Source organism: Equus caballus, chromosome 7 (assembly GCF_041296265.1).
Source record: "Equus caballus isolate H_3958 breed thoroughbred chromosome 7, TB-T2T, whole genome shotgun sequence".
NCBI classification, from domain to species: Eukaryota; Metazoa; Chordata; class Mammalia; order Perissodactyla; family Equidae; genus Equus; species Equus caballus.
In genome coordinates, this window is record NC_091690.1 from 56,221,932 (window position 1) to 56,246,451 (window position 24,520).

The 24,520-nt window shown below is 38.3% G+C and overlaps 1 long non-coding RNA gene across 1 annotated transcript in view; it reads left to right on the plus strand.

The window, feature by feature from the left end:
- The window catches only part of LOC106783414 (uncharacterized), a 59,867-nt gene extending 36,696 nt beyond the window's left edge, over positions 1-23,171 (plus strand). Inside the window, exon 4 of the long non-coding RNA XR_001381182.3 lies at positions 22,281-23,171. This is a non-coding gene — a long non-coding RNA (uncharacterized lncRNA). The remainder of the gene's footprint in view (positions 1-22,280) is intronic.
- Positions 23,172-24,520: the final 1,349 nt, after the last annotated feature.

The following is a 24,520-nucleotide window of genomic DNA, read 5'->3' on the forward strand; positions in this document are numbered from 1 at the left end:
GATTAGGGGTAGCCTGGGGCTGGGACTCAGGGGATTTACTGCAAAAGGACACGAGGAAACTTTTTGACGTGATGAAAATTCTGTATGTTGATTGGGGTGGTGGTAACATAGGTATATACATTTGCAAAACTCACCAAACTGTTTTCTTTAAATGGTGCATTTTATTGTACATAAATTATGCCACAATATATATGATATAGCAAATTTAAAAATAGGCACAGCAGTAAAATTATAAGGAAAAGTAAGAACGTCATTATCCCAAAAGCCAGGCCAGTAGTTTCCTCCAGTGAGAGGAGTACGTGGGGGGAATTCTAGAGTCTCGGCAATGTTCTATTTCTTGACCTGAGTAGTGGCTGTATCAGTTTCACTTTATGGTTTTTTTGTTGAACTGTAAATAGAAGTTTCACATACCTTGTGTGTGTGTGTATGTATGTACGTATATATTTGACAATGGAACAAAAAATGAAAACGTAGCTAAATCGATAAAAGAATGCTTCCCTCTTTTGCACTCATAGAGTGGAAATCATGAGACGCTCCTCATTACCGTTCACACTAGGGAAGAACAGTGAACAGACCGTGTTAGCAGTGATCCTGTTGGTGGAAGATCCTAAGCACATTTCTTTAAAACAAGTTACATCAAATGCCTTGTTTCAAGAAATACTTTTGTTGCCTATAATTTCCTTCTAATGTATGTATAGGATTTGGTCCCTGCTTCAGCGCCGTCTATGAGAGAAATTTCTCTAGATTTTGGGAAGGAGACTCAAGAGAGGTTTAACACCCCTTTAAGTAAACTAGATTCTTTGTATTATGGTTTGACTCTCAAATGTATACTTTTCAGACAAGTTTTTTCTTCATGCTTTTGGCTTTGAGTATTACCATGTTTACATTCCCAGAAACTTGCCATATTTTATTCCTGAAAGTGAGTTAGTGACGTTCTCAGTCAGGATAGGTTAGATTATGCCATGGTAATAAAGAATGGCAAAATCTCAAAGGATGACTAGAATATACATTTATTGCTCAGTCATGGCACATCACCTTTTGGTCTAGTCTGCAGACAGCTGTCCTCTCTGTGGTGTAAGTTTACCATGCTGGGCTATTCCAATCTTATGGCACCTCCATGTCAACATGCACTTCCATGATCACCAGTGGAGGGAAGGAGAGCTAGACAGTCAAGCACTGGCAACGAAATGCTGTCACATGGAAGTAACCCATGCCACACAAATTTATTGGCTGAAGCAAATCACCTGTTTATACCTACCTTCAAGGGAGCCGGGAAGTGCGATTCTTCGATATGCTCAGGAGGAGAGGAGAACTGATATATTAGTGAGCAGCATACCACCCACCACAGTCACATATCAGAATTAGGCCAAAATAAATTTTATATTTTGTAAAGATGAATTGAGTCCCACTTGAATGGGAAGGATAATGATGATAATAATATCTTACTTTTGTTTAATACTTTAAAATTTATGAAGCATCTTCCCAACATATCTTTTATTCGTTTATTTAGCAGACTTTTAAGCATCAGTTATGGGCCAGGCCCTATGCTAGGTACAGAACATGTGAATAAGACATAGGCTCTATGCTTCTGCATGATGATATCATGTGCCAATAAAAGCCTGGGTGGGTACAATGATGACCCAGAGGAGAGAGTACTCAGCGCCGACAGGGATAAAAAGAGCAAGACTTCTTGCGTAAAGCGATACTTACTTAAGCTGGAGTTTTAAAGACAACTAGGAGATAGGGAAGAAGGCAGAAGGGATGGGGAGATGGGAAAGACAATTCAGGGGGTGAGAAAAGCATGTACAAAGGCACAGAGAGTTAACTTACACACTCCCCCAAAACCCCAGGAATTAGGCATTTTCCATTCTCCCAATTTTATAAATAAGGAAACTGAAGCACAGGGAAGGAAGTGATTTTCTCAGGTCACAAACCTAATACAAGGCAGAGTAGAACTCAAGTCTTTTAACTCCAAATCCCATGTTCTAAATAATTGCTTTATCATGCAAATAAAAGGCACACTTTAAACTAATGGACATATGTAATTCACTCAACATATCTTGAGCGTGTTAATGCCCAGCATAAAATGAATATTCAATAAGGCATGGTAAAATGTAAAGCTCTAGATGACTCTGCCTTCTATGTGCAAGGTATACTCCATATGGGCAGAAACCATGTCTCGTTTGTTCATCATTATATCTCTAGTTTCTAGTACAGTGGTTGACACATTACAGGTTCTCTATAAACATTTATTGAGTGAAAGAATGAATGTCCAAGTCTTTACCCTTAAACCAATGGGAAACATTCTTCTGGTCTATTTGAACACTAAAATAATCCTTTAATTTGCATTCATAGAACTTCCTGCCCACTACCTATTTTTTGTGAGATAGTCCATTTTTCACTACGACATAGAACATTTGGGCCATAGAAGTGTGGGTCACAGGGAAAGAGCCCCGTTTAGCATTTTGAACATGGTATGCATTCCCCAAATGTGGGCTGAATGACTGAATGGCAAAATCATGTCTGTCGTTATTCATCTGAAACAACACATTTGTGTGGCTTAAACCTTCAGAGACTAGAGATTTATTACACATTAGCGATTACTTCAAACATTGGAGATTAATGAGGCATGAGAGATTACTTCAGACTTTAGTGATCTCAGGAGTTTAGTAAACACTACAAGCTCTTCAGTCAGTATCGAAAGGTCTGATGGGGCCACAGCAGGCCTTATTTATAGAAACTCTGGTTCTGCACCAGTGGTGGGTCTGCCCTTTTTACTTTGAGAGAAGATTCAAAAGACAGTTTGGGGTGATTGCACACCAGTACTTATCCCAGTGGTGTGTCAAACTGCTCCAGTCAGTCACCTTTAGGATGAACCATTTTTGTGTGGCGGTTCAGACAGCCTTGTAGCTAAAAACACAAACCTAAAGGGTCACCTGTCTATCAGTCAGCTATGAGTTTTAAGAACTTACCATGGACCAAAGAATACATTAATCAGTTGCTGAAGTGTGTACTAGAGAAACAAACAAAAGGCATAGTTTTTGCTCTTAAGAAGGGTGCAAACCAGACAGAGAAATACAAGAGAATAATAAAAGAAGGCTTGAATCGGGTGCCAAATAATTGGGCAATAGGACTACAAGAAGAGAGAGGCCACAGGGAACCAACAGCATCCAGTAAGACTTACTGGATGAAGCAGGACTTCAGACATCTGGGTTTGGACAGTCACTCCTGCCTGTGGACTCATGTGATCCAGGCACACAGGATTTCACTCCATGAGAAATACATACATGGATTTATGAAATTATTCACGGGCTGCTCAGTCTGCCTAGAGTATTTTTCCTCCACTTTTCTACCTGGCTAAATTTATCTTCAAGGTCCAGTTCAAATATGGTTTTCTCTTCCAGAGCCTTCTCTTACCTCCTTCAGCATCTGGGCAAAAGTTAGTCACTCCCTACTTTGCACTCCCACAGCCCTTTGCATTTATCTCTAATGCAGTACTAACCACACTGTAGTGTAATGAATTGTTCGTGTGTCGGTTTCCCCACTCTGTGGTGCCAGGCAAGTCATGAGCTCTCAATAAATATTGTTTGTATAGATGGATGGATAGATTAACTGGAGGTCAGCTTCCTAATGAAAGACCAGTGGGTGATGTACTAAGATGGGTCCAGACATTGAAATTGAAGGATCTTTTAAATACAAGCCAAAGGGAGGGAGAAGGGAAGGAAGGGAGAAAGGAAGGAAGGAAGAAAGGAAGAAAAAGATACGTTTAAGTAGGTTAACGGAAAACATTGGAGCTGTTTGTTTTTAGATGACCCAGAAAATAAAAGCCGTCCATAATCCCACTTCTCAGATATATCTACTATTAACATTATTTGTGTTTCCCCAGCAGATCTTTTATGCATATAAATACATTGGCAAATTTCCCTGCAATTTACGTTCCCCTCTTCACACAGGAGAGTGTCCAAAAATCCAGTTACACAACAAATATTTATTGTGTGCTTAGGAATTGCTGTATAATGATAAACAAAACAGACATTATCCATGCCTTCCATGAATTTTACAGTATGGTGGATGAAGCAGCACCTAAAAGAATTATAAATTGTTAAGTAAATGATTAAAATGTGCAAAGTTTCATCTCCACCAATGCTGTGGGAGTTTTCAACAGAAGCAGGATATAATGAAAGTGGTGTTTAGGATGATTAAATTGGCAGCAGAATAGATTAAAAAGAGATGTTATGGGGAATCGGGGCATAGGTGACGGCAATGGTAATAGAGGAAAAAAAGTGAAACCAAGAAATACTTCAAAACAAGATTCCTTAATCTGTAGAGCATGGATCCATTTGGGGATACAAGGATAAACTTTAAGATTTTTGAACCCTCAAATTTAGACTTTATGTATAGTTTATCTATGTGTTTTTCTATGGACAGTAAGTTTTGTAGATTTCATTAACCTCTCTGTAAGGGCAATACAGCATAGTGTTTTAAGATCATTGACATTGGAGTTAGAAAATATAGGCTTAAGCACCATCTCTATCACTTACTAACTTTGAAACCTTAGACAAGTTACTTAACCTTCTGGAGGTAAAAAGGCAACAAAACAACTGTAATGTAAAGTCCCTATCACCCAATTATTTTCATTCTCTAGGGGTCTATTACCCCAAAGATAAAAATCAATTACTTTAAAGAATTACCTTGATCATTCTAAAGAAAGACTAGACAAAGCTTGATGTCAGATTGGTAATGAGGGAGGAGAAAGGAGGAGTAGAAGAAAAGGGATTCCAAGGTTTCTGGCATAAGAGATAAAATAGATTAAGATTTATTATAGGAGCATGAAGGACTCCTATAATATGCTCCTGTAGGAGGATAGGCCCCCTTGCACTGCATGGCTTTTAGAATGCAAGGAGGAGTTGGAGTATAGATTTGTTTTAGAAAATTTAGAGAGTCTAGATCACTTTGCTGATTATCAAAAATGTTGATTCATTTTCACTGAATACTAAAATCAGATGTTGGCAGAGTGAGGAAGGGAGGAGCGGGGAGAAGAAGGCTGAGTGGGAGAATGAGATTTGGCAAGAAGACTCCTAGGACCTTCAAATTGTGAGCGTCTGCTTATCTACTTGTAGACACTACTCACACAACGACTAATGAGATTACTATACCTGGCTGGGAGTGGGTGCTGGATGAGGGTCATTTGGCTGCCCCTTGAGACATTGTTTACAGATAATAATATACATATGATTGCAGAGACACCCTGACAAGATTCAAAGAAGTTGTCAAAGATCATACAATTTAAGCATATGTATCACATTGTCAGACCACACCAAATGTTTTCTAAGCGGTCACAGAGATCTGCTGAGCACTGAGATAAACGTGATGGAGGGGGTGCATAGGGAAAGGAGAGCACAGCATTTTCAAGGGACTCAAAGAGAATTTCTGCTCCACTGATACCTTGAAAGTTGTAAAAAAGAAAAAAAAGTAAATTAGTTCCATTTACTGCTGAGCAAACGCTTAACTATCTTCAACATGACAGGTCACAAGTGATTTTTGAGAATCTATTATTTATTTGCCTAGGAATTTGGGGAAATAAAAATAAATTAAAATACATGATTTTCTGTTTTCAAGCTCCAAATCTAGCTGTGGCATCAATATTTATGTCTAGGAAATGATTAGGAAACAAAAGTACGTAATTCCTGGATTGTCCCCCGGGATGCTATTTTACTGGTTCTTTCCTTTTATGGTCAAAGAGGATAGTTTGTAATGTCTTTAATTATTGAAAGCCCAACCCATATCTCCCAGGCTTATGATGCTAAATGCATCACATTTCATGCAGAAATAGGATCTTCCCGAACAATGTGTAAAACACTAAGAGCATGCCATGCTTATTATCCCTTTAGGAGAAAAGATGGTTCCTTGCACCCAAAGTTACTAGGATTAGTGTCATATGATTCTATTTGGCCAAAATTGATTGAACTAGAAATCGGGGTGAAAAGTAATTGTCAAGAGCTGAATATAGTAATAATAGCTAAATATTTAATGAGCACTTATTGTGAGTCAAACACTATGCTGAGGCCTTCACTTGATTGTTTTATTTAATATTCACAATAGTCCTATGAGGTTGATTGGAATATTATCAAATGCATTTTAGTAATAATACACATATAGTTACAGAGATACCCTGACAGGATTGAAAAAGTTCTCAATAATCAAACAAATTTAAACACATGTGTCTCATGACCAGCCCACGCCATCATAGAGGCTTAGTAGCTGGTCTAAGGTCACAGGCTAGTATGTGGAATTTCTGGGGCTTGAACCCAGGGTCTTTCTGTCTGCCCGACTCTAGAGCCCTTACTCTTAACCCATAGCCTGTGTGGTCACCTCATTCTACTCAATACGGGTGCTCCTTATTGGATGGCTACGACTCAATCAAATCGTCTTCCCTGGAGAATACGTTGAATGTGACACAGAGAGAGAAGATGGAAGCAATAGAAATATAAAAGAAGTAAAGATAGAAGAGGCTTAGGAGAATGAGTGTTAGCAGGAACCAGGAAAAGTCTCTAGGGCTAAGGTAAGGTCACAGACATGCTGGACACACTAAATGACCCTCAAAGATATTCAACATTCCAGCCCTCATTAGGCCTGATGGTGTGACATTTCCTCAAAGAAGTCACCTGAGCACATCTCTGGCCTTTGCTCCCTGAGCATATCTGAGTAGCACAGAAATGATCTTTTGCTTGAACAAGAATCAGGTTCCTAAATAAATTGTCATAGCAGAAACTCTGACAGCATTTCTGGCATCTAAGCACACGAAGTGCTCTTTAATTAATGACATAGATTACCAGCACTTCAAGAGAATTTAGGAACTAATTTTGACAATGAATTGACATCTGCTAAAAGCTTACTTAAAGTGGTTTCTGAGACCGAATCGGAGAGACTTGTTAGTTTTCCAGACCTTCAGCTTCCTGAAATTCTCTCTGAGCATTAAATTGGGCCACCATTGAGTAAAGATTTAATATTATAGTTTTTGCTCTAATGGAGAGAGTCATGTAAGGAGCATCATTTAAAATAATAAGTTCCTTTTGTTTCACTGAGAGGAAAAGTTCATTTTTCCAGGTGAACAACATATGCTTCCTTTAATTATAAAGACAGTTCTAGTAACAGAATGGGTTTTCTGCCTTTTCTTAGCTTCCAAGAAACTCACAGTCACAATATAAAATGCAAAGGCAGTAACTAATGGATACCACGTGCCTGGGACCATTTATTTATCTGCTGTTTCAAGCACTTTTCGTTCTCACTTTTTAAAAATGACCTATTTTATATATTTTACTGTTATAAGTTATCCCCAGACATTTTTGAAAGTGTTAGGTTGAACCATCTGAAGCTGCCAATAGTCAATCATCTTTAACCTACGAAAGGAGCAATTCCGGATGGATCAACCTATAAATCAGAAGTAAATACAAGATGGATATATGTGCGTGGAGAAGAGTCCCAGAGGGCATATGGCGACGTTTTAAGTGTGAAGTCCTGCAGTGGGACTATGCATGCTTTTTATTTTCTTCTTCTTGCTTTTTGTATTTTCTAAAATTTCTATTACTTCTACATTACTCACCAACATTGTTGTTTCTTTCACAGATTGTGCCTTATTACTCGATACCTATTGCCCTGTATTTATTACCCACACTTATTGTTACAGTATTGCTTCTTATTATTACTTATTACCTGCACTAATTCCCCTGCATTTACTATCCTGCACTTACCACCCTATACTTATTACTTGGCACTTATCACCCACACTTATTACCATGCATTTGTTACCCACACTTATTACCCTGTGCTTATTATCCCATGTTGCACCTTCTTAGAAGGACCTATGTGTTTCTTCTTTAAATTTCTTGAGAGCAAATATTGTGACTTGTTTATCTTTAAATCCACTGCACCTGGTACATGGGAGGGATTCAACAAATGTTTGCCCAATTGAATGAATAAATTGTCTGGCTTAACCAAATCATAACACAATTCATATACAACTTTTTCAAGTAATTAATTTTTCTAAAAATAATTGAATAAAGCTTCATAATGACTTCTTGTATTTTACGTCTTTTCTCTTATTAATGTGCTAACCTTTGGATGACATACATTCTTATATTGTATTCAACTGACATTTACATTTCTTTTCAGTTTATTCTGACCCAGCAGTAGCTTTTAGCATTGCATGACTAGAGTCTAAGATCATCCTTGGATGTTTTCCAGATTTCTTAAATTGAATGAAGGCAATGTTCAAAGGACGTCCTTGACTCTTGTCCTTTCTTGCTTGGAATTGCTTCTTTTAATGAACCTAGTATCTATTCCAATTCTACAGCAGATAACCTTGAGGGCATTTTGACTCAGAGCTTTCCTTTGTGTTTTACATCAGTCAGCCTCTGTAGAGTTTACAGCATCCTTTTAATAATGACCAACTTCAGATCATAATGATGCCCTGGGCCTGAAATGTATCAACAACTCCACTCTCCCATGTATATGGAGGCAATAAGCTGTGATAAAAGCCCATGCTTTTCAAAATTTAATGTGCATACAAGTCACATGGGGATCTTGTTAAAATGAGGATTCTGATTCAGTTGGTTTGGGGTGGGGCCTGAGGTTCTGCTTTCTAATAAGGTGCTGCTGGTGCTGCTGGTCTGGGGCCACAGTTTGAGTGGGAACACCATAAGCCCTCTTGTAATGGTCCTGGGTACCCTTAAGTGCTCCAGTTGGAGTCTGAAGAGGGCTCATCTCTAGTAAATGCAGAAGTTCCACAGGTTAGTGGAATTTTGTCTGAGCCCTTCCCCATGTTAGCTAAAGTTTGTAGAGGTTCTCCATCCCTGTTCATCCTTCCAGATGCCCTCTGCAAGGTGCCTCATTCAAGCCCAGGGTTCTCACTGTGGCATTCCACCCAGGCATAGCCTTTCCCTGTGCTCCAAATTGTCCTGTCATGCATGCAATCAATTCAAGATCCCACTTGAAGCTAACTTGAGGAACCAATGCTCAATAACGTTATTAGCTGACAACACAGTTTAATGTGGTCATTTCAATTTGAAAACAAGTTTTTGGTTTGCATTGTTCTTCAGCAAGTCGTCTGGTGTCTGTGGGAGCCTGAAAAATGCCCCCTAGAGATATCCACATCCTAATCCCTGGAACCTGTGAATGTTACCTTGAATGGCAAAAGGGACTTTGCAGATGTGATTACATTAGCAACTTAAGATGGAGAAATTATCCTGAATTATCTAGGTGAGCCCAATGTTATCACAGGAATCCCTACAAGAGGGAGGCATGAAAATAGAGTGGGAGAGGGCAATGTGAGACGAAGGCAGAGATTGGAGTGATGCAGCCACAAGCCAAGGCAGTCTCTAGAAGCTGGAAGAGGCAAGGAACAGACTCTCCTGCAGCCTCCAGAAGGAAACAGCCCTGATGATACCCTGATTTCAGTCTCATAAAACTGATTTTAGACTTCTGGACTCCAGAATTGTAAGAGAATAAATTGTATTGATTTAAGCCACTGGGTGATTTCTTAAAGCAGCTTTAGGAAATTAATACAATGTTTCTGTTTCTTAGTCTGTAAAATGAGGCTAATGATAGCAAGCCTAATAGAAGCATTGACGTGAGTTTTAAAAGGGATAATACATATGAAGGCATTTTGAAAAATCTAAAGCCATGGATCTCAGACCTTAGTGGATATAAGAATCACTCAAGTGCTTGTTAAAATGGACTGTTTTTACCCCAGAGATTCTGATATGATATGTTTGGGTTTAGGCTTATGAATCTGCATTTTCAACAATCACTTGAAACTTTCTGACTTAGGTGGTCCCTGGACCACATCTACAGATGTTGCTCTAACATGTGACTATAAATTAGAATTCAAGTCCCCTGATGGGCCAGTGGAAGAGATTTTTGGGAAAAAGGAAGCAAATGTCTAAATCACCCCACAAAGAGTCTCCCACAAAATGGCAGGATGGGTTTGGGGCATATCATTTCAGAGGTGGCATCTATCAAATAAAGATGATAATTTTCCAATCCGTGGCAGGACGTGGCAGCAACTTGTAAAGGCTGCAGTCACCAAGTCATGATTCTTCCCTGCCATTCAGAGATACAGCATGTCCCTGGGGCAGCTTGTCTGTCCCTCATGTTCAGGAGAACACATTGGTACCTCATAAATGAGGACACTTGAGCCAAATGCATCTTATCTAAAAGCAATGCTCAGAGACGAAAACAAACAGATTTTTTAAAAAATAGACCTTAGTTGAAGTCTTATTTTGTGCTAGACACTAAGTTTCTGTTCTAAAGGAATTCACATTGAGCTGTGGTGTAGACATGTAACCATCACAGGGGCATGTAAAAAGGGTCAAAAAGACTAGAAGAATCTTATAGTAAAGGAATAGGAATAGCCAAAACTTAAAGTGCCTCTAATAACTTAAAAATGCTTAGACTGATGCCTTGTACCTTTCCTAAAATATCCCTGTCCTTCATAGTGTTATATAAGCCCATAGGGAACAACTGATTCTGCTTGGGGATGGTGTGACAGTTAATTTTATGTGTCAACTTGATCAAAACACGGGATGCCCAGATATTTGGTCAAACGTTAGTTTGGGTGTTTCTGTGAGGGTGTTTTTGGATGAGCTTAAAATTTAAATTGATAGACTGAGTAACGCAGATCACCCTCCCTAATGTGGATGGACCCCATCCAATCAACTGAAGGCCTGAATAGAACAAAAATGTTGACCTTCCCCAGAATAAAGGGACTTCCTCCTGCTTGACTGCCTTTGAGCTGGGACATTGATTTTTTACCCGCCCTCTGGGTCATGCTGAAACAGCAACCCTTCCTGGGTCCCAAGCCTGCTGGCCTTCAGACTAGAACTACACCATCAGCTCTCCTGGGTTTCCAGCTTGTTGACTGATCTTGGGATTCTCAGCCTCCATAACTGCATGACCCAGTTCCTTATAACAAATCTCTCTCTCTCTCTCTATATATATATCTATATATAGAGATATATCCATCCCTGTTCATCCTTCCAGATGCCCTCTGCAAGGTGCCTCGTGGAAGCCCAGGTATATCTATCTATCTATCTATCTATCTATCTATCTATCTATCTATCTAATATATAAGATATATATATATATAGAGAGAGAGAGAGAGAGAGAGGCATATATGTATATATATATAGAGAGAGAGAGAGGCATATATATATAGAGAGAGAGAGAGATCTATATAGATATATCGATCTCTATATATAGATCTATACATACAGATATTGATCTATAGATCTATATCTATATCTATATCTATACATAGAGAGAGAGAACATCCTATTGGTTCTGTTTCTCTGAAGAACTCTGACTGGTACAGATGGATATCTGGGAAACCTTCACAGAGTTGGTCACTTTGCAGAGAGATACTGAAATCATAGATGATCTATTTCTAAATATTCTACTTTACGATTATAAATTCCTCTGCCGTTCATTCATTTCAACACACATTTATGGTTGAAACGAATTTAGTGAATACTTACTGTGTGCCAGGCACTTTGCTAGGCACCGAGGTGGCATCAAAGCAAGCCCCCAGCCCTGTCCCTCTAGTGAGGAAGTAAGGCTTTAAGGCAAACACTGCAGAGCAATATCATGGGCACAAATGATGTTTCAAAAGGGGCAGTCCCATTCTTACAAAGTAAAAACATGCTGTCTAGTTAAGATTGCCAGATGAAACATTGCATGGGATGTGCAATTATTTGTTGTTTACCTGAAATTCGAAATTAGTTGGGCATCCTGTATTTTTAGTTGCTAGATCTGGCAACTCTACGTCCAGTTCTCCTTCTACATCCAGAACGGTATAGAGATTGGGAAGACATGGCTGGCCTTTAGGCTCAGAAAGGGAGATGCCCTTCTGTTCTCTTTTCCTAGATTATTGCATTCAGCCTCGTCCCCTCTACCCCTGCCAGCCCCAACCCTGGGGACTTTCAGTTCAGATATTGCCCTTCACATCCGCTGGCAGAGCAAATCCCCGGTATATCATTTCAGAAATGGCGTAGGGTAATCCCTGCTGGGACACAGGGGAACGCCTGTGACTCTGACTCCGGGGAGTGGAGGGGACCTGTATGGCCTGACTCTAATTCTGCTTTTCCCAAAGCCCCGCCTGCCTGGATTTCCTGCTGGAGGTACATTTAGTTAGTTAAGGCCAGGGTCAGGTTGGGAAAGACGTGAGCTCTCCTCAGTGATCTCAGAGACAAGATGAAGTAGAGGTTGAAAGCAGGGAATTTGGAATTAGCCAGCCTGCATTTGAATCATTGTTCTCACTTACTTGCTCTGAACTTGGGCAGGTGACTTAACCTTCCTGAGCCTCCATGTTTTCATTGATAACATGGGGAAGATCATTCTGCTGTGAGAGTTAAATACAGTGATGTACATAAGGACAGTGCCTGATATGTAAGGATATGTGCTCAATAAGTGGTAGTTATTATTAATGCTTCTGGGTCTCTTTTATATCTAGTTTATTACTAGTTTTTTGTTTTAAATATGCTGCTGCAAACATTTTTGTGCATTTGGCTTTTTTTTTAAGATGTGAATTTGTTCCTTAGAATAAATGATGTGGAGTGGCATCAGAGGCACAGAGCATAGATGCTGAGCACAGCCTCTGGAGCCAGACCACCTGAATCAAATCCCAGTGGCCTCACTTCCTGGCTGTGTGATTTGGGGCAGGTTCTTTCACTTCTCTGTTCTGTGGTGTTGCAGAATTTAAATCAATGCTAATTGTTATCATGAATATGTGATGGATCATAGCACATATGGGCACGTTTTTTCCAAAACTATAATAATTTGATTATTATATTAACTGTCCCATCAGACTGAGAGCAGATCTCATTCTTTTCTGCGTCTATCATTTTATTAAAAGTGGTTTTACATTCTAGCTCTGCTTTCTTTTATGCTAATTTTATTGTTTTTATTGTATATTTGCTTATTTTTGGTTTTCATCATATCTGTCTTTTCCACTGTAAAATTTTCTTTTTCTTTTCCTTTTTCTCCCCAAAGCTCCCCAGTGCATAGCTGTATATTCTTCGTTGTGGGTCCTTCTAGTTGTGGCATGTGGGATGCTGCCCCAGCGTGGCTTGATGAGCAGTGCCATGTCTGCACCCAGGATTCGAACCAACGAAACACTGGGCCGCCTGCAGCGGAGCGTGCAAACTTAACCACTCGGCCACGGGGACAGCCCCACCACTGTATAATTTTCTGTTGCCCCAAGAGGCAAAGTTATATTCTAGTTGCTGCATCTAAACGACTCTAACTTGGCAGTTTAGGAAGTGAATGGGGAAGATTTGGTGAACAGGAATTGTTTCTGGTATCCTCTGCATAGCACCAGTGATGACAAATTTGAGGGCAATAGCAGGAACCATGGACTCTGAGAACCACAGTAAGATTGGCTTTGAATCTGAGGTAGAATTATTCATGTAGCAGTGGGATAGACAAAAAGTAGAAAGAACATCAGATTCAGAAGCAGAACATCATTTTTTTAACAGTATGGTCTTTGGCAGGCGGACAAAATGTCTGCTGGTTTAGTGCAAACCATTTTCAGACAACTTTTAAAATTTTGCCTATCCATAGGCTGCCACCAGGTCAAGTACTCTGTAGAGAAGACACTTAAAAAAGAAAGGGGATGTTATTGTAGTCAGGGCAATATGGCCAAAAAGGAATAAACAGAAATGAGACTGGTCGTCAAATGGCATGTATTTCCACCCCTGGCTCTAGGGTATGCTGCCCTCAAGAGTAGGCATTTTTATTTTTGAGATGAATGGAAATGGTTGTCATGATGTCTCCAGGACTAGTTGAAACCCACATTTCCTGTACCGGAAGGAGATGCAGAAGTAAGCAAGCCTATGTTCCAGGGTATGCCCTGAACGAGACGGATGGGAAAGGAAGACTACTGGGAGTCTGTGGAGCTCTCCTTCCATCTCACCTCCCTAAATGGGGTCCACCGGGTTCAGGGTGACCTCTCACTTTCCCCCCCTCACACCTCTGCACCATCAGCAGTAGACATATAGTTCTTATTGGTTTATTTTCTCCTCATACCCAACCAGAAGAGCAAAGGTCTAATTTTTATTGGCTCACAGTTTTTATCTGTTCATGAAGACAAGGTTAATGAAACAAACCATTCACCTGGCTGGCTTAAATTTCCTGGTTCTTAACAGAGTTTTAAGCCCAAACATGCTCACTGTCTGAATCCTAAACACGATAGCATGCATTTTACTCCTCTTTCCAGTGGTAATGTACAAAATAATTTTAGGAATAGGAAAATTCCCAAACATAAAGTGACACCTGTTTTGCTTTTCCTCATTCTCCGAGGTTAATCACAAATGAAATTTAAAGAAATATTCAATACAGGAAGTCTGTTAGCTTCTTTGAATCTCGATTTCTTCATCTGTAAATAGGAATAATAGTAATGCCTATCCCTACCTGACAGAGTTGTTACAAGTGTCAAGTGAGATAACGTATATAAAATTGTTTTGTAAACCACTAAAGTGCTTACAAATATTAGTAAATATTTTTTCAATTGTTTTATGGAGATCATCATAATGGTTTATAATATTGTGTAATTTTGGGTGTACATTATTATTTATCAATTTCTGAATAGAGTTCATCTTGCTCCAGTAGTCTAATTTTTGTCTGTCACCATGCATATGTGCCCCTTTACCCCTTTCGCACATCCCCAATCCCCGTCCCCTCTGGTAACCACTGCTCTGTTCTCTTTATCTATTATTTGTTTATTTCTCACATATGAGTGAAATCATGCAGCATTTTTCTTTATCTGTCTGGCTTATTTCGCTTAACATCATACTCTCAAGGACCATCCATGTTGTTGCAAATGGGACAATTTTGTCTTTTTTATGGCTGAGCAGTATTCCATTGCATGTATGTATATATACATACATATGTGTGTGTGTGTGTGTGTGTGTGTGTATATACACACCACATCTTCTTTATCCATTCATCCATAGAAGGACAGTGAAGTTGATTCTACGTCTTGGTTATCATGAATAATACTGCAATGAACATAGGGGTGCATGAATCACTTTGGATCATTGATTTCAAGTTCTTTGGATAAGTACCCAGTAGAGGGATAGGAAGATCATACAGTATTTCTATTTTTAACATTTTGAGAAATCTTCAGATTATTTTCCATAGTGTCTGCACCACTTTGCATTCCCACTAGCAGTGCATGAGGGTTCCCTTTTCTCCACATCCTCTCCAATATTTGCTGTTTTTGTCTTGGTAATTATAGCCATTCTGACCAGTGTAAGGTGATATCTCATTGTAGTTTTGATTTGCATTTCCCTAATAGTTAGTGATGTTGACCATCTTTTCATGTGTCTGTTGGCCATCTATATAACTTCTTTGGAAAAATGTCTGTTCATATCCTCTGCCCATTTTTTGATCGGGTTGTTTGCCTTTTTTTGATGTTGAGTTGTATGAGTTCCTTATATATTTTGGAAATTAATTCCTTGTCAGATATATGATTTGAAAATATGTTCTCCCAGTTAGTGGACTGTCTTTTTGTTTTATTCATGGTTTCCTTTGCCATGCAGAAGCTTTTTAGTCTGATGTAGTCCCATTTGTTAATTTTTTCTTTTGTTTCTCTTGCCTAGTATGGTATTTGAAAAGATGCTGCTAAGACAAATGTCAGAGAGCAGATTGCCTATATTTTCATTAAGGAGTTTTATGGTTTCAAGTCTTACATTCAAGTCTTTAATCCATTTTGAGTTAAGTTTTGTTTATGGTGCAAGATAATGGTCTATTTTCATTCTTTCACATGTGGCTGTCCAGTTTTCCCAAAACAATGTATTGAAGAGACTTTCCTTTCTCCATTGTATGTTCTTCTCTCCTTTGTTGAAGATTAGCTGTCCATAGATGTGTGGTTTTATTTCTGGGCTTTCAGTTCTGTTCCATCAATCTGTGTGTCTGTTTTTGTGACAATACCATGCAGTTTTGACTACTATAGCTTTGTGGCATATTTTGAAGTCAGCTATTGCGATGCCTTGAGCTTTGTTCTTTTTTCTCAGGATTGCTTTGCCTATTTGAGGTCTTTTGTTGTGCCATACAAATGTTAGAATTCTTTGTTATATTTCCATGAAGAATGTCATTGGGTTTCTGACTGAGATTGCATTGAATCTGTAGACTGCTTTAGGTAGTATGGACATTTTAACTGTGTTTATTCTTCTACTCCACGAGCATGGAATATCTTTCCATTTCTTTGTCTTCTTCACTTTCTTTCAATAATGTCTTATAGTTTTCATTGTATAGGACTTTTACCTCTTTGGTTAAGTTTCTTCCTAGATATTTTATTCTTTTTGTTGCGATTGTAAATCGGATTGTGTTCTTGAATTCTCTTTCTGCTAGTTTGTTGTCAGTGTATAGAAATGCAACTGATTTTTGTAAGTTGATTTTGTACCCTGCAGCTTTGCTGTAGTTGTTGATTATTTCTAACAGTTTTCTTATGGATTCTGTATGGTTTTCTATAGATAGAATCATGTCATCAGCAAACAGTGAGAGTTTCACTTCTTCCTTTCCAGTTTGGATTCCTTTTATTTCTTTTTCATGCCTAATTGCTCTGGCCAAAACCTCCAGAACTATGTTGAATAAGAGTGGTGAGAGTGTGTACCCTTGTCTTGTTCCTGTTGTCAGAGGGATGGCTTTCAATTTTTCACCATTGAGTATGACATTGGCTGTGGGTTTGCCATATTTGGCCTCTATTATGTTGAGGTACTTTCCTTCTGTAACCATTTTATTTAGAGTTTTTATCAGAAATGGATGTTGGATCCTGTCAAACGCTTTCTCTGCTTCCATTGAGATGATCATGTGATTCTTATTCCTCATTTTGTAAATGTGGTGTATCATCTTGATTGATTTGCAGATATTGAACCATCTCTGCATGCCTGGAATAAATCCCATTTGATCATGGTATATGATCCTTTTAATGTAGTGCTGTATTTGTTATGCCAGTGCTTTGTTGAGGATTTTTGCATCTACATTTATCAGAAATATTGGCCTGTAATTTTCCTTCTTTGTGTTGTCCTTCTCTGGTTTTGGTATCAGGGTATTGTTGGCCTCATAAATAAGTTAGGAATTCCATCTCCTTCAATTTTTTGGAATAGTTTGAGAAGGATAGGTATTAAATCTTCCTTGAATGTTGGGTGAAATTCTCCAGAGAAGCCGTCTGGTCCTGGACTTTAGTTTTTTGGGAGGTTTTTGATTACTGTTTTGATCTCTTTACTTGTGATTGAGTAGAGAATCTATTCAGATTCTCTATTGCTTCTTGATTCAGTTTTGGGAAGTTGTATGAGTCTAAGAAATTATCCATTTTTTTCTAGGTTATCCAATTTGTGGATATATAGTTTTTCATGATATTCTCTTATAATCCTTTGTATTTCTGTGTTATCCATTGTAATTTCTCCTCTTTCATTTATAATTTCATTTATTGAGACTTCTCTCTTTTCTTCTTGGTGAGTCTGGCTAAGGGTTTGTCAGTTTTGTTTATCTTCTCAAAGAACCAGACCTTAGTTTCATTGATCCTTTCTATTGTTTTTTTTAGTCTCTATTTCATTTATTTCTGCTCTAATTTTTATTATTTCCTTCCTTCTGCTGATTTTGGGCTTTGTTTTTTCTTCTTTTTCTAGTTCTGTTAGGTCTAGTTTAAGGTTACTTATTTGAGATTTTTCTTGTTTGATGAGGTGGGCCTGTATAATTTCCCTCTTATAACCACTTTTGCTGCATCCCTTAAGAGTTGGTACGTTGTATTTTCATTTTCATTTGTTCCAGGTACTTTTAAATTTCTCCTTTGATTTCTTCATTGATTCAATTGTTGTTCAGTAGCATGTTGTTTAGTCTACACGTGTTTCTGACTTCCCAGTTTTTTTCTTGAAGTTGATTTCTATCATTGTAGTTTCTATCATTATAGTTTCATATCATTGTGGTTGGAAGAGATGCTTGAGATGATTTCAATCTTCTTACACTTATTGAGGCTTGCCTTGTTTCCAAACATATGGTCTATCTTTGAGAATGATCCATATGCACTTGACAAGAATATGTATTTTTCTGTTTTTGGAAGGAACACTCTCTATATATCTATTAAGTCCATCTGATCAAGTGTTTCATTTAAATCCACTGTTTCCTTCTTGACTTTCTGTCTGGATGATTTGTCCATTGATGTAAGTGGGGTGCTGAGGTCCCCTACTATTATTGTTTTGTTGTTTATTTCTCCCTCTAGGTCTGTTAATAGTTGCTTTACGTACTTTGGTGCTCCTGTGTTAGGGGCATGTACATTCATAAGTGTTCTCTCCTCTTAGTGGAATGTCCCTTTTATCATTATATACTGCCCCTCTTTGTCTCTCATTGCCTTTTTAAACTTGAAGTCTGCTCTGTGTAGTATAAGTGTGGCAACACCTGCTTTCTTTTGTTTGCCATTTGCTTGAAGTATCGTCTTGCACCTCTTCTCTCTGAGCCTCTGTTTGTGTGTAGAGCTGAGATGTGTTTCCTGGAGGAAGTATATTGTTGGGTCTTGTTTTTTTAATCCATCCATCTACTCTGTGTCTTTTGGTTCCAGAATTCAATCTATTAACATTTAGAGTGATTATTGATATATGAGGGCTTAATACTACCATTTTACTTCTTGTTTTCTGATTGTTCTATGTTTTCATTGTTTCTCTTTCTTCCTTTGTATTTCTGACTGCCATTTCATTTTCGTGGTTTTCTGTAGAGGTTTTCTCAGTTTTTTCCTTTTTTATGAATTGTGGCTCTGCTCCAATTTTTCATTTTGTGGTCACCATGAGGTTTGTATAAAAAGTCTCATAGATGAGACAATCCACTTTCTCTTAGCCTTTTACCTCTATTAGCCTAAGCAGGTTCCATCCCTAGCCTCTTCCCCTTTTGAGTTATTGTTGTCACAAATTATTCTGTTTTGTGTCATGAGTTCATGACTAAGTTGAAGTGTTTATAGTTACTTTTGATGTTTTCCTTCCCTTTATCTTCTAAGTTATAGTTGACTATTTGCTTCCCTGTTCTGACAGAGAGTTGCAGTTTTCTGATTTTGTCTGTCTGTTTCCTTGCTCAAAGCTTTGTAGACCTTTGTCTTTTTGTTTCCAGTGTGAGGTCATCTTTAATCACTACTTGTAGGGGAAGTCTAATTAAGATGAAGTCCCTCAGCCTTTGTTCATCTGGGAAAGCTTTTATTTCCCCATCATATCTGAAGAAAAGTTTCACTAGATACAGTATTGCCTGAAAGTTTTTGTCTTTCTATATTTTGAATATATCATCCCATTCTTCCTAGCCTGTAAGGTTTTTGCTAAGAAATCTGCTGAAATCTTGATAGGGGTTACCTTGTAGGTCATTTTCTTCTGCCTTGCTGCCCTTAGTATTTCATCTTTTTCATTGACTTTTGCTAGTTTTACTATTATACACCTTGAAGAAGCTTTCTTAGCATTGATGTAAGTAGGCATTCTCTTAGCTTCATATATTTGTAAGTCTGGTTCCTTTCCCATGTTTGGGAAGTTCTCAGCTATTATTTCTTTGAAAAAGGTCTCTGTTCCTTTCTTCCTCCTTTCTCCCTCTGGAACACCTATAATCATTTTACTTCTTTTCCTAATTGAGTCAGATATTTCTCAAAGAATTCCTTCATTTTTTAAAATCTTAGTACTCTCTCTTCCTCCACCAGTAGCATTTCTATATTTCTATCCTCCAGCTCACTAATTCTTTCATCCATAATATCAGCTCTATTTTTTAAGGATTCTAGATTATTTTTTATTTCATTAATTGTGTTCTTCATATCCAGAATTTCTGCTTTTTTTTTTTATAGTTTCAATCTCTTTGGTGAAATATTCTTTCTTCTCATTAATTTTATTCCTGAGTTAATTGAACTTTCTGAGTCTTCTTGTAGCTCATTGAGTTTTTTTATGACAGCTATTTTGAATTCTCTGTCATTTGGATTGTTAATTTCTGTGCCTTCAGTGTTGGTTTCTCGAGAATTGTACTTTCCTTCTGGTCTGAATTGTTGATGTGGTTTCTCATGATATTTGCTGAACTAATCTTTTGTCAGTGCATTTGTGATAGTATTAGCTTGCATATTCCACTTGCTACTGCTGGGGGTGGGGAGCAGAAACTGAGTTTCTGATGCCATCCTGTCTGCTGGAAGTTGTGGGAGTTTTGTGGGCGCTTCTGCCAGCTTGGAGAGTGTCTGGGTATATGTACAGACTGTGCTTGGTGGGTGGGGCTTCATCATGGGGTCCAAGCCTGGCCCAATCCTTGAGGCTGCAGCATGGTGGGCTCTCCCACCACCAGGAAAGCAATCATGAGCAGACTAAGGGCTGCTGTCGCCTCTTCTTTCAGTCACCCTGAGGTGTGTTTCCACTTTTGGGATGCGGTGGTTCTATGGGTATTCACATGGGCTGGGAGTGTGCTTGCCTCAACCCGGAGATCTGCTCTTGCCTCTTCTTGTGGTTGCACCAGCCACTGTGCTTGATGGGCGGGGTTTCCTTGTGGGACCTAGCCAGGGTCACTCCTTGGGACTGCAGGGGCACAGCAGGCTCCCCCACGGCCAGGAAAGTGATCACGATTAGGCTCAGGGCAGCCACTGCCTCTTCCTATGTCGCCCCAGGCACATTCCCACTTTTTGGGCGCAGCTGTACTATGGGCACTCGTGCCAGGCTGGAATGCATTTGTGTGCATGCACAGGGCTGCTGGGGAAGGGCAGGGAGTGCCCACCTGTCTCCACTACTTCCTGGAGGGCCAGTCAATCCACCTTCAGATGTATAGCTGTGTGGGTCTCTCAGCCAACCTGTTGTGCTGTGTGGATTTCCTCCATTGGTCACTAAATGTCCATTTAGTTGCAGTTCAAATGGGGAAAGATAAAGAGAACAGCTCACTCTGCCATGTGGCTGATATCCATTAGTTAACGTTTTTACTAGCTTCAAAATCTAAACCATAATTCCACTCAGTACTAACAGAAACAAGAAAAAAACAAATATTTAGAAACACAGTAAGGATGATAACAGCCAATGGAATTCACAATGTTCATTGAATACACATAAACTATGTTTTTTTTTTTAGATTGGCACCTGAGGTAACATCTGTTGCCAATCTTTTTTCTTCTTCTTCTTCTCCCCAAACCATCCCTGGTCCATAGTTGTAAATTCTAGTTGTGAGTGCCTCTGATTGTGCTATGTGGGACGCCACCTCAGCATGGCCTGATGAGCAGTGCCATGTCTGCACCCAGGATCCGAACCAGCAAAATCCTGGGCCACTGAAGAGGAACACGTGAACTTAACCACTTGGCCACAGGGCTGGCCTCTACACTATGTAAATTTAAATACTAATTCTGCTAATTCTTTGTTTTCTAATTCATCAGTTTCTTTTTTTAATCTTGATTCATTCCATTCTTATGTTTCCCTTAAGTTTGTTTTGCTGTTCTCTTTTTCTAGTTTCTTGGGTTGAGTGTTTAATTTCTCTATTTCCATTCATTATTATTTAATAATGAAAGAATTAGAAATACAAATTTATATCTAACTTTGGCCATATCTCAAATGTTTGATATGTAGTGTTATTATTGCTATTTTCTAAGTAATCTGTAATTACAGTTTGATTTGCCCTTAGATCTAAGTTACTTGGAGAGTTTTAACATTTTCAGGAAGTTGGATTTTTTGTTCATACTTCTGTTAATAATTTCTACCTCTATTGTTTGTGTATCAGGGAATATTGATGGTAAATTTTCTGTGTGCTTTTGCAATTTATTAATATTTTCTTTGTGCTTACTATGCGATCGATTCTGTAAATAATCCTTTGAGCACACGAAAACGAAAAGTGCAGTATTCTAATTTTCTTTGGTATAGAATTCTACAAATATATTACTACATTACCTCATTAATTAAGTTGTTTATATTCTCTGTATTAAGATTTTTCAAAGCGGTGATCCATGGATGAGCATGAGGAGATCTATGTGTACTTTTTTATAGGGAGAACGTTCACAGTTTTTTCAAGTTCTCAAAAGGATCTGTGATCCCCAAAATATCAAGAAACTGCTCTATATTGTGCTTTATCTATCAAAGACTAAGACAGGGAAATTAAGCTACTAAATATAACAAAATCAACTTAAAAAGTATTCTCAAACAAATAAAAATTATAATTTTATTAATTTACAAGATACCTGAGAAACGGTCATATTGATATTTACTATTTTTCCATCTGTGAATAGTCCTAAGTGACGTTTGCTTATTTTATTCTAGGTCCTGGAATGAGACTCACAAGGAGGCTGGGCTTCTATAGAACAGCAGGAAAGGACCAAGTCACTTTATCAAAATTTAATATCTTTGGAACAAGTTGGTCACATATATTCCATTTTCCCTGTGAGTTTTGCAGTGGGGCTTTTTCAATCTCCTCTGATGAATTCTCCACCTCTTCTCTGAATGCTTCTCCTCAGTTGACGCTCTGAGAAGACAGTCCCATTTTGGAAAGCTAATCATATCCTTAAGGTGACTCAGTTCAAAGTCACATACTTTCTCAAGTGAGGCAGGAAAATGAATGCATCAATTTCTAGGATGGGAATGACAACCATTTAAAAAACAACAGCCAAATTATAGATGTACTTAGCACAGGAAGCATCTGCTGACAAACAAGTCATACATTTTTAAATGATGTACATGAAGAATTTAAAGTCCACCTTAACAGGAAAATTGAAGAATTCTTAAAAGGAACAGTGAGGATTGAAATTATAACCTACACTCTACAAAAGTGCCCATACCTAATCCTCAGAGGTATTAAAACTTTTCAGGGATGTTATGTCCATCAGTTACACAATACTATGTTTCTATGTACGTATGGCCCATGACACTTTCAAGGCCCATGAAAATGTCTTAATTTTAATTTTGTCTAAAAGCAGAAGAAAAAATGACTATATTAATAATAATGGTTACATAATAAAGAATTTAGCCAGGATAATATTTGCCTTTATACCAATAGTCATAAAATATAATGTCTAATTTTTCTTTTTATGGAATAAGGGGCCCATGAAGGCAAAAGTGCCTATATCCCATGAAAGTCATAATGGGTTCCCGGAAATAGTTATCTATTCAATGTAGTCATTGATCAGTATCTAAGTAAATGCTTTGTGAAGGTTGTTTGATGTGTGTTTATGCATGGTTTTGAGACATTATTTAGAATAGATTATATTCTCTTAACAGAATGGAAATTGAGGCTGTGTACCTTCTTCACATCTGTGCTTCTTTCTTCTTGTTTGCTTCACTCTGGCTCTTTCTCTTCATGAGCTTCTTTTACTTGCTTATCTCTTGCACACGGCCCTGTAGTCCCCAGCCCAGCTTGGCATCAAATCTACCACTGATGTTAGGCTTTGTGGATCTGAGTTCAAATTCTCTGCTAGGTCATCCTCTAGTCAGGTGTTCACCATACATCCAATTAGCTGTAGCTAATCCTTCTCCCGTCGTTCTTCCCCCTGCACTCCTGCATGCCACTCAACCTCCATGGTATGTACTGCAGGCCCTTCTGCAAGCTGTGTTGGGGCAGCTAATAAAATATCTCCTACTATATGGTTTTAATATGACTGGATTACACTCAGAGCAGAAAACAATTACAGGAAGAAGGAGCCTAGCAGTAAGTAGTGGTCTTAGTGTAATTACTCTAATTTCTCATGCCCTTGATTGTCATTTTGCCACATATTCAACACATGGGAAACAGAAGGCTTCTCTCTAGGAAATGCCATTTGCAGAGAACTCTGTCCAATCTAGTCATCTCTCAGTGAAGAGCCAAAATGCATAATCAGGCAGGACTCCTGCCTCGAGACTAAGCCATTCTCTGAAGATGAACAGACACCCTGCTAAGTCACTTTTTGCTGGATGAGTGACCTATCTGAGTAAGTATCCACATCACATACACTGCCTGTCACTTCAGGATTGTAATAAGCCTTCTTCATTAACGATTATGTATTAGGAACACCTGAGTAGATGTGACTTTAATAGCAAGTTGAACTTTATTTAATTATCACAGTGTCACACACCTTTCTACCTTTGTAGAATTTTAACACTCAATAAGCACAATATTGTTTCACTATAAAGAAGTATGATTGGTGCATAACAATTACTCAGACATGTACTGTCTATCTCAAATAAGATGGACTCTGAGATACAAAAAACTTGTATCTGTCATATTTTCAATTTCCGTATGTCATTCCTATTTAAATTGAAAAAGAGGAAAGCTTATGGTCTTGATAAGAAGAAAACTTTGAACAAAAAGACTAATCAGTGACAGTTTTTTCTTTTAATATTATCTGACTAATAGGGAAATAGGAAAAATTCTGTTATGGATATTGTATCAGCCAGGGTTAAGTTTTGAACAGAATCTATTCAACAAGTTTAAGAGAAAGGGATTTATTAAAGGGTACTTTATGGTTTATCGCATCATTGAGAGGCAAAGAATTGCCCTCTAGGCTGAACTTCCAAGAACAACTCCCAAA